Here is an 11,291-nt window from a genome sequence, read left to right on the forward strand (position 1 = left end):
ATGCAACTAGAGATGCAGGTCTAGGAAGCTGGGAATGTACAACGGGCACCTGGATTAAGGTGTTCCTTCATTAGCCTTGCTAAGAGGACTAGGGAGCAGGACCCCCATCCCACATGGGTTTATAAGAAGCCCCCTTTTCAGAATACAGGCTTTGGGGGAAGTGTAATTAATCTTCTGCACCAGTTACTATGATTGCTACTCATTGTCTAGAAGCTATCATGTAGCCCGTGAGCATATCCTGTCACATTTACAATTACACCATCCTGTGTGCCCCCCAAAAATACCCATTTCCCAACTGCCCTCCAAAACAGGTTCCCACCACCCCAACTTCCAATGCTGCTTCTCTATCCCTGACTCTACTCTGTACAACAAGCCCCCACCTTATGTCAATAGGCATATGAGGCTACTGCTCTCCCTTGCCTCATCCTCACTGCCTCCCCAATCTTCTCTTCTCTGGTCACCCCTGTTTCCCTTCTGTAGGAGCCATTCCTGCCCTGCCCCATCTCCACTTGGCTAATTCCCCTTGTGGCCCTTCTATTGAACTGTTGTGTTATCCATTTCCCTGTGACAAGGGCTCTGGTTACAGAGTTATTGATTGGTTTTCATGCAGACAGATGGGCCCTTCCCGGGTTCCCATCGAAATACCTGGCTGTATGGGCTGATTGTTGCCTCTCTGGGTGTAGGATTGCATTGGAGACCACCCTCCATGCAGTCTCCTTTGCCAGGGTCATGGACGGTAATAAATGGAGGCAGCCTGAGCGATAATAAAAGCAATTGAGTAGGTTACCTGTGCAGACACAAGATTTATGCCTCTTCATATTTGATGTGATTGTTTTATTGAGTTCTCGGAACAGTTGGGACACTATTTATTTACTTATTTAGGGTCTCCCTCTCTCTTTTCTTTTTTGCATCATCCTCCAAAACCCACCTGGGGCTTTTGTTAGGAATAACCCTTCCTGTGTGCCTCTTCTTAAAAGTTGCCAGCTGACATAGAACTCAAGGCGACTAGTCATTGCCCTCAACCAGAGGTGATATTGTAGCCTGAACATCCACAAGCCAGTCAATAGGGAGACAGACAAATACAACTGCTGGCCAAGAAGTCCAGGCTAAAACAACTGAGGAAACAAAATGGGTTTTTCAAGAGTCAACTCCAGCTCAAGTTAAAGAATAGGATGGATAGTCATGCCTGCTTCGCATGTTCTAAGGACAGGAGACCTTAACAGCTGGAGACACCCTCTGGGGTGGGCATGGCTTCTTAGAAACTGCTGAGGATAAACTGTTACTTGCGGCTCCAGTGTGCTAAGCCTAGTGCCCCAAAAGCAGGTTCTCTGTCCTTATTTCTCTCACTCCTCTGTGGACTTTTTTTTTTTTAACTCATTGATCCACTCTGGCTTTTTGCCCTGAGTCCAACAGCACTGACCACCAACAGCTATGAGGATATGGAGATATGGCAGGCAATGCCACCATGCTAAGCCAGAATCAAACATGCAATGTTTTGGAATGTGAGTTTCAGAGAAAGAGAAACAGACCCTAGCCCTGAAGTCATCTTCAACATTTCAGGTCCTGGAATGACTAACTCCCAGCTTACTTGAAAGGACAACTGGTAGACCACTGTCACCCCCACTGCCAGACCTTTGATAAAGACCTGAGAATGACACAGTGGTGTTAGGAGGGATCAGAAAACACCTGAATGACAGACTGGAATTTTTTAACACGTGTGCTGGGGCTATCACCTTGTTGCAGCCAGCGTTGCCACAGCTAGAAGGAACGTGCTTATTTTGAACCAAATAAGCTAAGGGAGAGCACCAGTGGTTGGTGGGCAGTAAGGAGCAGACTCTGGAAAGGTCCACTCCAAAAAATGTAGGGGTGAGGAGTCACTGGTTCCAAAGAGTGTAGGACAGCCTCAAAAAGTTAGAAAGTGGTGCCCTTATTGTCATTTCACTCCAAGAATGCACCCTCAGAGGATCTCCAGTAACCCTAGACTTCATCTGGAGTTCATGTTATTCTTTCAAAGGAGCTATATTCCCTGCCCAGAGCAACAGCCAAACCAGAAGACTCTGGCACATAATCAGGGAAATCCTCTCCGCCTAGTCATTTGCTCAGCCATGTAACTTAGTGACTTTTCCCTCCTTTGGTAGCAGGGATCTCCCTCCATTTCTCCCTGCTCCAGGCAATTTCCCATGCCAGGTTTCAATCCAAAGTCACCTGGTTATAAACACCAGCCCTCCACAGCAGTGGCGTACAAGCTGAAGAGCTGGCAATTCTGTGTCAGCGATCAGTAACCCAATATTAAGAATGATTCGGATAAATTCCATGTGTTAAGCGACCCAGTCAACTTGAGGTTTTGGACAGTGTTCTCTGGGAGTACAGAGGCCTCCCTGGCACACTCCTTTGGCCCAAAAAGGCAATTCCAAGAGGATTTGCTGATGGAGAATGGAGACTGGACACTAAGCTTTTATCGCGACAGGATCAGAGAATGCCAAAACCATTTTTAAACACAAAAAGCAATTTAATTTATAGCCATAACAGCATATTTCAAGGGCGGCGACAGCATCTGTTTTGGGGAGGAGAAGGTGAAAAACCTTTGGCTCAGGTGGGTGAGCATGTGTGAACTTCTTTTCTTGCCAATGCTGGCTCCTGCCACCCTTACTCAAAACTGTTTGAAAGGACCTAACACAAGTGGACAACTCTCCAACAATAAATCTCTGAACTTAAAACTCCCCATTTTCCCATGCACTAGTCTCCGCACAGAGGAAAATCTCTATGTTCTTCCTACAGAGACTGAGAATTCTCAGAATTGAGAAAGAGCTAAGTTTAAAAAAAAAGCACCAGTAGAAACATCCTGTCATTATCAAGTGTTAGGGTGAAGCACATCTCAAAAAAAAAAAACCTCTCCTTAAGAGCAGAGCACATACCAGAAGGATGCTAAGGATGGGGTATCCTAGCAGCTCCTAGAATTCTTTCCAAAATATGAACTGTGGGAGAATTCTGCCCAAAGAAAAATCAAGAATAACCTGACTGCTTCTTGTTGACAAAAGAAGCCATGAAGCCTAATTTTATACCCAGGGCTTGCCACCGTGCTACCAGTGGCTTCCCCATTCCTTCCTCATATTCCCTCTCCATCTCCAGCAAAATCTAGCTATTTCTCTGCACCCAAGGAAGCCTCTATGCCCCTGTGGTGATAGGGCCCTTTGCTGGGTAGTTTCTGAGGTTGTCAGAGATGTCCTGTGAGGCCATGCATCTCACAGATGGCTCGCTTGTCTACTTTTTCCCCCAGTTCTGGTGCGTGTACCTCAAGGTCTCCGGAGCTTGATTCTCAGGTCACCTGTTGCCTACACTCTATGGCTTTTGAGGATGAAACATCCCACACTTGTGCCTAAGCCAGCTTCCAAAAACATCTTTTGTGTTAGATAGGGCTGCCCCCACAACTACTTTGTTGTTCCACTCCTCCATGCCACACAAGGAAACGAATCACCTTAATTATACACATCTTGGGTTCTTCCAAATGCTTGAAAATCCCATCACTGACAACAAGCATTTCTCTGAAATATTACCCAGATGTCACCACCTAGTTCAGCAACGCAGGTCCTCTACTGGGTCACTCTTGGCTCCAGCTGCTCTCCTCCTAAGACCTCAGTTCCAACTCACTGTCAGGGCCAGTAGCCAGCTGAGACAGTCTCAGATGGCTCAGAAAACAATGCTTTGTCCCCTTTTTTTCCCTAACCAGCACTCTTGCCTCAGCCCTCAGCTTCCTTAGCCTCCTCCTGACTTTCAAATGCAAAGGACTTATTCCTCTCCCAAACCACCCAGCCTTTTTCTCCAGCTTCTTTGGAAGGTATCTGAATGTCAAACCATCATATTTTCAATACCTGGCTAAGCCAGACCCAGGGAGCTGGAGGGTTTCGGAGGGTGTATAATTAGCTGATCAGTATTATGTTACCCTGTTCATAATTGAATAACCATTTTAATACAGATGGCACACACTGGGATAATTTCTGGGGTCGCCTTGCAGTACGTTACAGCACGAGTGTGGCAGAGGGAATCTTCTTTAGCCAAGGTACATTCTACCAGCTAATTCTACCTGCTGTTTTCAGGATGATTTGGGATAATTCCATATCATTTGCAAAATATTTTAATAAAAACCCTGTGATTGGTGATGCCAGTTTCAGAAAAAGGCACCATCTGAATTATTAGTCGCCTTGATAGTGAGCCTTTAAAAGAGTGCAAAGAATAATGGGGTGTGGAATTCTTAGCCCTCTTCTCTTTTGGGGAGAACCTTAAAATGGAGGTCCAAGGCTATCTGAAACTTACTTCTGACTGGTGAATGACTTGTGCAGGATCTCTGTGTATAACTGTCAGGTTGTACAGTTGCACAACGGTGAAGTTGTCCTGGGGTTCCTAAGCCCAACTGCTGCTTGTGTGTTCTGCAGCCACCCAAGAAAGGCATGCTGACATACTGGCTGTGATATATATGCATGCAGCATGCCCATGTATTCTCCCAGAGAACACACTGAAGGATTTTGGGAATTAGAGTTCTAACTATCTTACATGTTAAGCTTACTCTGGCTTGTGCCATCCCTACTCTTGAACCTGTCATCAGTGCAAAGACTTCATCCTGGAGATATGTACCCTAGGTGGTTGGGGCATCTCCAAAGCTTCAGTCTCAAGGTCTGATTTCTCCCTCCCTGCGTGGCATCCTACTCCTTGTCCAGATCCTCAATCCTGCCAATAACTGTCTGGTGGTTGGCATTTGCTCTGCAGACCTGGATGCCAGTACTTCTAGGCCGGAAATTTGTGCAGAGCTTGCTAGCAAAACCTGGGCTCTTGGGAGGCAAGCTTTGTGGGGGTTGGCTAAGAGGGCAGGGGAGCCAGGACTGGTGGCTGCCCCTAGGGAAGAGCGCATGCCTTTAGAAAGGGAAGTCTGTTTGAAGGCAATGAATAGACACTCGTCATTTTAAAGTCTTTGCTATGGGCTGTGATTGTCTCTAGATCCCGAGGCGCATAATCTTGGAGTCTTAATTACCACAAACACTTGAATTCATTTCCAGGACGCAGGCAGGAGAAGCCTGGCAGGGAATACCCAGCTCTGAACTGGAGACAACCCTGTCTGTTTGTCTATCTCTCTGTCTCCCAAGAATCCTCTCCCTACTCAAAGGACTTCAAGCTGGGAGCTGGAAGACAGGGTGGAGGCTGGACAGACAGCAGAGACCTGGTTCAGGCAGACACCCCAGAAGGCAAAAACTGGGAACTGGAGTCCCATCTGCAGACCAGGGAGCTTGCTCACCTGTTGATGAAAGAGACGCTGGGCACTGTGTCGTTGTCGCAGATGCCCTCAGCCAGGAGCCGGTCTCGGATCTCCCAGGCGAACATAGTCGGGTTCTGTCGCTTGTATTCAGCAATCTTGTCCACCACTTTGGGCGTTGCCACCTTGGGCTTGGAACCACCGATCACACCAGGCTTGATGCTGCCAGTCTCATAGTACCTGCGCCGGGAAGGCCGGCAGGGTCAGCAAGAAGCAGGGTGGTAGCAGGGGCAGGGGGGCTGCAGGCTCTGAAGCCACTGAGCCACTCTCCTGCCTGAGGCAGCAGCTTGGAGGGAAATGGACCACTGTGGCTGAGTCAAGACTTCCAGAGAAAACTTGGCTAATGTGAGAAATGCTGCAGAGGCAGAGGACTAAGGAATGCTCTCTCCTAGGAGACAGCCACACCAGGGGTGCATATTGGTCAGAATAAGCACCGGGGGAGTGAAAGCTCAGCTTTTCACTTGGGAAGAGCAAGCCAGGAGAGGCCTCAGGTAAAGCCAGGGCTGAGGCACCACCTCCAGCCCTTTCCTACTGAGCACAATGCCCTATGGGAACCAGGACCCTCCTGAATCCCGAATGCTGTCTTTTCTCCTCTTGGGGACCCATTTTGCTCCCCACCCCATTGCTCCAACATCTTTCACATTAACTGGCTGGGAAAAGTGTCCCTCCCTTTCTGAAGCCACAAATGGAGCTTCCTCCCCTTGGAGGTTCCTGAAGCAGGGCAGGCACTGGGTTGACCCTGCTCCACTCTTCCTCCTAGGGCTGTGCCACCACTTGATTTCCCTTTCCAAATGAAACAGCTCTTTAGATCCCTTCTAACTGGGGGTCTGCCTCTCCTGTTTGGCATCCTCCACTTTTAACCACGTCCTAGGGCCAGGGAAGGAGGAGGTCTTCTCCAGGGATAGCTCCGGCCCTCACCTGCCCAGGATTTTGCTGACACAGCCGTGGCTGACCTGCAGCTGTCGGGAGATGTCACAAGGCCGCACACCCTGGTGGGCCAGCTCCACCATGCGCTGTCTCACCACGTCGGGTAGAGGCCAGCGGTTCATAAACACCCCCGAGCTGGTTCACACCCCCGTGCCCTGCTGGGGAGAGACAAGAAAAAAACACAACACCCCACACACAGCAGGGACCAACCATTAGTCAGGGTCCGCGGCCCCAGACTTGCTAAAGGAGCAGGTAGGTCTGTGGGGCATATTCCTGAACTCGAGAAGGAAGGGGCGGGGGGACTGACCACAATGCGGAGGATTAGGGGTTGGAACTGCAGGGGCCCTAGAGAGGAAAGCGCAGATGTTGGACAGAGGGCTGGGCAGAACGCAACTCTCAGACCAGGTCTATGCGAAGGAGAAAGTGAGGGAAGGAATGGAGAAGTCAGGAGAGAAAAAAGAATGGGAAGGAGGAGAAATAAGGTAAAAGGGATTAATGCCAGTTGGGAACAAATACAGGACAGTGAGGAGATGAAGTGCCTGGTAAGACGGAACTAGCTGGAGAGGGATCCCGCCTGCGCCGCATGCAAGGGGCAGATTCAGTGCGTGCGAGGGCTTGGAAGCGGATGGGAGGTCCGGGTCCGCTTAACTCTGCTCAGCCGAACCCCAAGCATAGAGAGGGACACACAGACACACACAGACACACACACACACACACACACACACACACACACACACACCTTTGCTCTCTACCTCTTCCTTTGTATTTATTTTTAATCGGGATCGCACTACCTCTTTCCCTGTGCTTTTTGTTTGGTGTGTTTTTGGCAGGGAGTTTTTCTTCCCTTTATGTTTTCTATCTTTAGATATTTGGGAGAAAATCTACCTTCTCATCTCCCTAGTGTCTAAAGTGGAACGAAAACCAGCTGAAGAAGGGAGAGTGGAAGAGACAGGGGTCGGGCATTTGATGCTGTCAAAGACAAGATGATGGCCTGAGAGCTGCGCGGTTCCCCGCTGCAGCCGAGAACACAGGCTGTTTGGGTTCGCCTGTCAGTCGCTAACTGCTTCGGGCTTTGTGCAAACCACTTCACCCAGGTCTTACAACACAGGCTGCCCAATCGGCTGAGGACTCACCCGGCACCCTTTATAGCCAGCCCAAGCCAGTACCAGTCCCTCTGACCTCTTAGAGCCCAGCCGCCCAGAGAGCCCAGGGAACCCAGCAACAAGAGCGTTTGCTCTTCTGGCCAAAAGGAGGATTCTGGGTTTCCAGTCCTACTAGCTAGGTTTCCAATACAAGAGGCAAGGTGGTCACCGGGTGCCAGACTTGAGGGTTCTGCCCCGGTGCCCCATTCTCCCTGGCCTACCACAGACTAGAAATCCTGCACCTAGAGCGATCAACCTGCAGCGGCATTTAGCAAGCAATCCAAGCTCAGAGACTTGTAGCAGCTTAGGCCAGACTGGGCCAGCAATCTGCAACCCCTGCCATGCTGGCCTCAAGCGAGTTCGGAAAAAGCGGGGGCGGGGGGGGCATCTTGTGCCCCCTTCGCTTTTTCTCCCGTCCCCTTCTGGGGAAACCAAAAGAAATCGGGTGAAATACCTGGGAAGAGGCCTCTGATTAGGTGGCTCTTGGGAGGCCAGAACCTCTTATTTTGGCCCCATCCCTGTATCTCCCTATCTCTAGTCCCACTCCTCACCCCTCCCCTCCTTCCAAACCCCAACCATCAATAATTTAGGCCCCGGGAGAACTCGCATTACCAGCATGAAAAGGCGGCAGCTGCGGGCAGATTAAAGATGAATAATTCAGCCTCCCCGGGCTCCGGGCCTGGCCCCTCAGCCCCAATTTAAAGGGTGGAGATGGGAAGGGGGCAAGGCAGACGTCCGGGCCGGTGGTCGACCGGAGGCCAGAGGTCTGCCGGGCTGGCGCTGAGTCAGGCCTGGAATGCGCCACTGCCGGCGGTGAAGACCTGGACTGTAGTTGCTGGCCCGCGAGTCAGCCAGCTCGCCAGCTGCGCGGCGACTCTCTCCTTTCTTCTGACCACCTTCTGCTGTCCTTGCTCCCTTTTTGGTTTCAAAGTGGCTATCAGTGCGCGGCCCAGGCGCAATCTTCCAGAGAAGAGAGCCAAAGCTGTGGCAGCCGACTGCGAGACAGGCGGGCTGGGTGAAGACGGCGTGAGGACATAATTCCACTCCCAAAAAGGAGCAAGGCTTTCCGGCCCGGCTTGCAGCGAAAAGCAACTGCCTGAAACCCTCGGCTTGGGTTTCCTGTACTCCGAAATTATTTAGGGAAATATATTTTATCCCAGGAGTAGTTTTTAAAGACCCCCCCCCCAAAGCTAAATATATGCCTAGAGAAACACAGCTCTTTCTTCTTGGCTTTCTTGTCTTAAGCACAGAAGTAAGCCAGGTCTAAAAAGTTTCCTTGTGAAAAGTTGCAAATTATCTTAATTATTAATTTACAGATGGGGAGGGGTTTTCTACTTAGAATCTTATTTAACTTTTTATTTTAAATGTCTGCTTAAATATCTCATGGTTTTCCAAGCTAAAAAACATAATATGAATAAGATAAATTTAAATTTCATTAAAACAATTCTTTTTCCTGTTTCTTTTCTCCTTTTCTCTTTTTTTTCTGTATCATCCTTTCAATTTTCTGTCTTTGATTTCCTTTCCCTTGTTTTGACTTCTCTTTCATTTTCCCCCAGTTTTGGGGATTTGCCTTCCTTTTGTTCTTTCCCCCTCATTTTTCCTTCTTTGCTGACCCCCTACCCAGGACACTGACTGCAAGATCCTTAACAGGGAGTGGGAGGCAGGCAAGAAGGCTTCAGAACTGAGCAGAGCTGCACTCTGCCCAGGGGCCAGCTTGGAAGGCTGCCCTGCTTGCTCTCTTCTTGACTTCGATTTCTCCTCTAACCCCTTTTTGTTTTAGAACATCTCCCAGGGCAGAGGTAGGGAAAGACAATGCCACGTCCTGCCAACCTTGGATTCTCAACTCAAAGGGAAAGGAGATGGAAGGGAAATGGGAAAGAGAGAGGAAGGAAATATTTCAAATCAGCCCAGGTGAAGCTTTGACTAGGCTGGAAGGGCCAAAAAGATGCTGAAAGCGGAGGGTCAGAAGGGGGCACCCCACCCCCACTCTCTTCTGACCAACTGTCCTAACACTCAGGTTGTCCAAGCTAGAAGTCTCCTCCCTGACACCCACAACTCCAAGTCTGAGAAAGGTAGAGATGAGGGAGTGGGGAGAAGAAGACAAACTGAGAGAGGGTGACAGAGTGAGAGAAAACAGAGAGGGAGAAAAACCACAACACCCTAAAAACTGCCTGTCAATTAGTCCTCCAGTCTAGGGCAAGAGGCTGACTAGGGAGCTGGAACCCCCGCCTAGGGCTGTGGGTCCCACGACCTAAGAAGGAGCAGGTGGAAGGAGCAAAAGCAGGTGATGAGTACCAGGGAAGGTAGGAAGGCAGGCAGAGGAATAAGAGTGGGTTACAGAAGGAAGAAGGGAGAGAAGCTAAAGGCGTTAGAAACACTGGGCAAAGGAAAAGAGGTAGAACGAAAAGAGAGAACGGGAAAAGCCAGCGTGGCCTCCGAGATGGGACCTGAGTGCAGGGGCCGGGCTGCGTTGGGATTAGACAGGGCTGGAACCCGAGCAGAAGCCTGGCGCTGGTACTCACGGTGCATCGCGGAGAAGGGGTCTGCTTTGCAGTGCATATCCATGGGGAGGCAGAGGAGCGGGAGCAGCGCGGCCGCCGCCGCCGTGTCGCCTCACAAACTCAACTTCAGGACTTGAGGAGAAAAGGGAGGGACGGTGAAGGAGGGAGGGTGAGCGGGCGCCCGGCAGCTGTGGGGCGCGCGGGGGCGGGGGCCGCTGCGCTGAGCTCCCCGCCGGGACTCCTCAGGGCCAGCGGGGGCTTGCAACCGCAGTGGCGGCAACTTCCTACCGTCGGGGCGCGGGGCTGGACGATCAGCAGAGCGGCCCCGGGGAAATGGGCCGGGCCAGGGGGCACCGGGGGCGCATTGCTCGCGCAGCAGCTGCTGCCAGGTCTGAGGCCGGGCCGGGGAGGCGGTTAGCTCAGCTCCCCTGGAACCCGGTCATCCACGAGGCGTTGGTCGGAGAGGGCGTGGGGCGGGGGGCGGCCCGAGGGCGCCGGGATGGGAGCTGGGTTGCTCCAAGTGCCGGCGAGTTGGCGAAGTTGGCAGAGAAGTAGCAATCCCCGGGATGTCCGAGCGGGCGCCCGCGGGAGGGGAGCGCGCGAGCGGGCCCCCGCCCCCGGAATAGGCAAGCGCACGCTGCCGCGGCCAAGGGCCCCGAGGGAGGGAGGGAGGTAAGCGGCGCCGGCAGCGCTGGGCTGGCCCCAGGTGGGTTGCGGCTTCGAGAAGACTCGGCCGGAGACTGGAGCCTCGGCTCCCGGTGTGTGTGTCTCTCTAAAAGCTGCAAAGCCCCCTCCAGACCCCCTCCCCCTCCCCGAGCCGGTAGATGGATGACTTGTCAGACAAAGGCAATACACCACTCTGTGATTCACCAGCGCCAGAGCCCCGAGCTTCAGCGAGGAGGGCCCCTCGCCTGTCACTACGGTGCCGGCGAGGGGAGGGTAGGGGAGGGGGAAACGGGGGGAGGGAGGGAACCGCGGACGAAGGAAGAGGGAGGGAGGGGAGCGAACCAGGGGGAGGAGGAATGGGAGCCCAGGATTAAAACTACACTGAGAAACGAAACTCGCCGATAAGGTAAACGTTAGATAAGGATAAAGAGCGGCCAGTCTAATGAATATTCAGGCAACCACAGAGCACGGCTGAGGCGCGGCACTCAGAAGCCGGGCTTTCAGTCCCAATTCGCCCAGCCTTGCCATCACCACCGGCCAGTGCCCGCATAAGCCACGGGGCCCGGGTCGGTCCTTGTCCCTAGCACTAACCCCACTACCCTCAGCTCTGAGTTCCCTTCCGTTCTGTCCTGACTCTTCCTTCCTCTTTCTCTGGTCCTTCCCTTTCCTTTTCCCTCCAGAGGTACCTTGCCATTCAAGCACCATCACCATTCTCATTCTGGGGCAAAGTGCCCAGCAGTTTGTCCTCTCCTG

General features: G+C 51.8%; 1 pseudogene; it reads right to left on the reverse strand.

The window, feature by feature from the left end:
* LOC143388994 (paired box protein Pax-2-like) overlaps window positions 1-9,936 on the reverse strand; it is a 77,711-nt pseudogene extending 67,775 nt beyond the window's left edge.
* Between the last annotated feature and the right edge of the window lie 1,355 nt (window positions 9,937-11,291).

The sequence above is a fragment of the Callospermophilus lateralis genome, unplaced genomic scaffold, assembly GCF_048772815.1.
Source record: "Callospermophilus lateralis isolate mCalLat2 unplaced genomic scaffold, mCalLat2.hap1 Scaffold_43, whole genome shotgun sequence".
Taxonomy (NCBI): Eukaryota; Metazoa; Chordata; class Mammalia; order Rodentia; family Sciuridae; genus Callospermophilus; species Callospermophilus lateralis.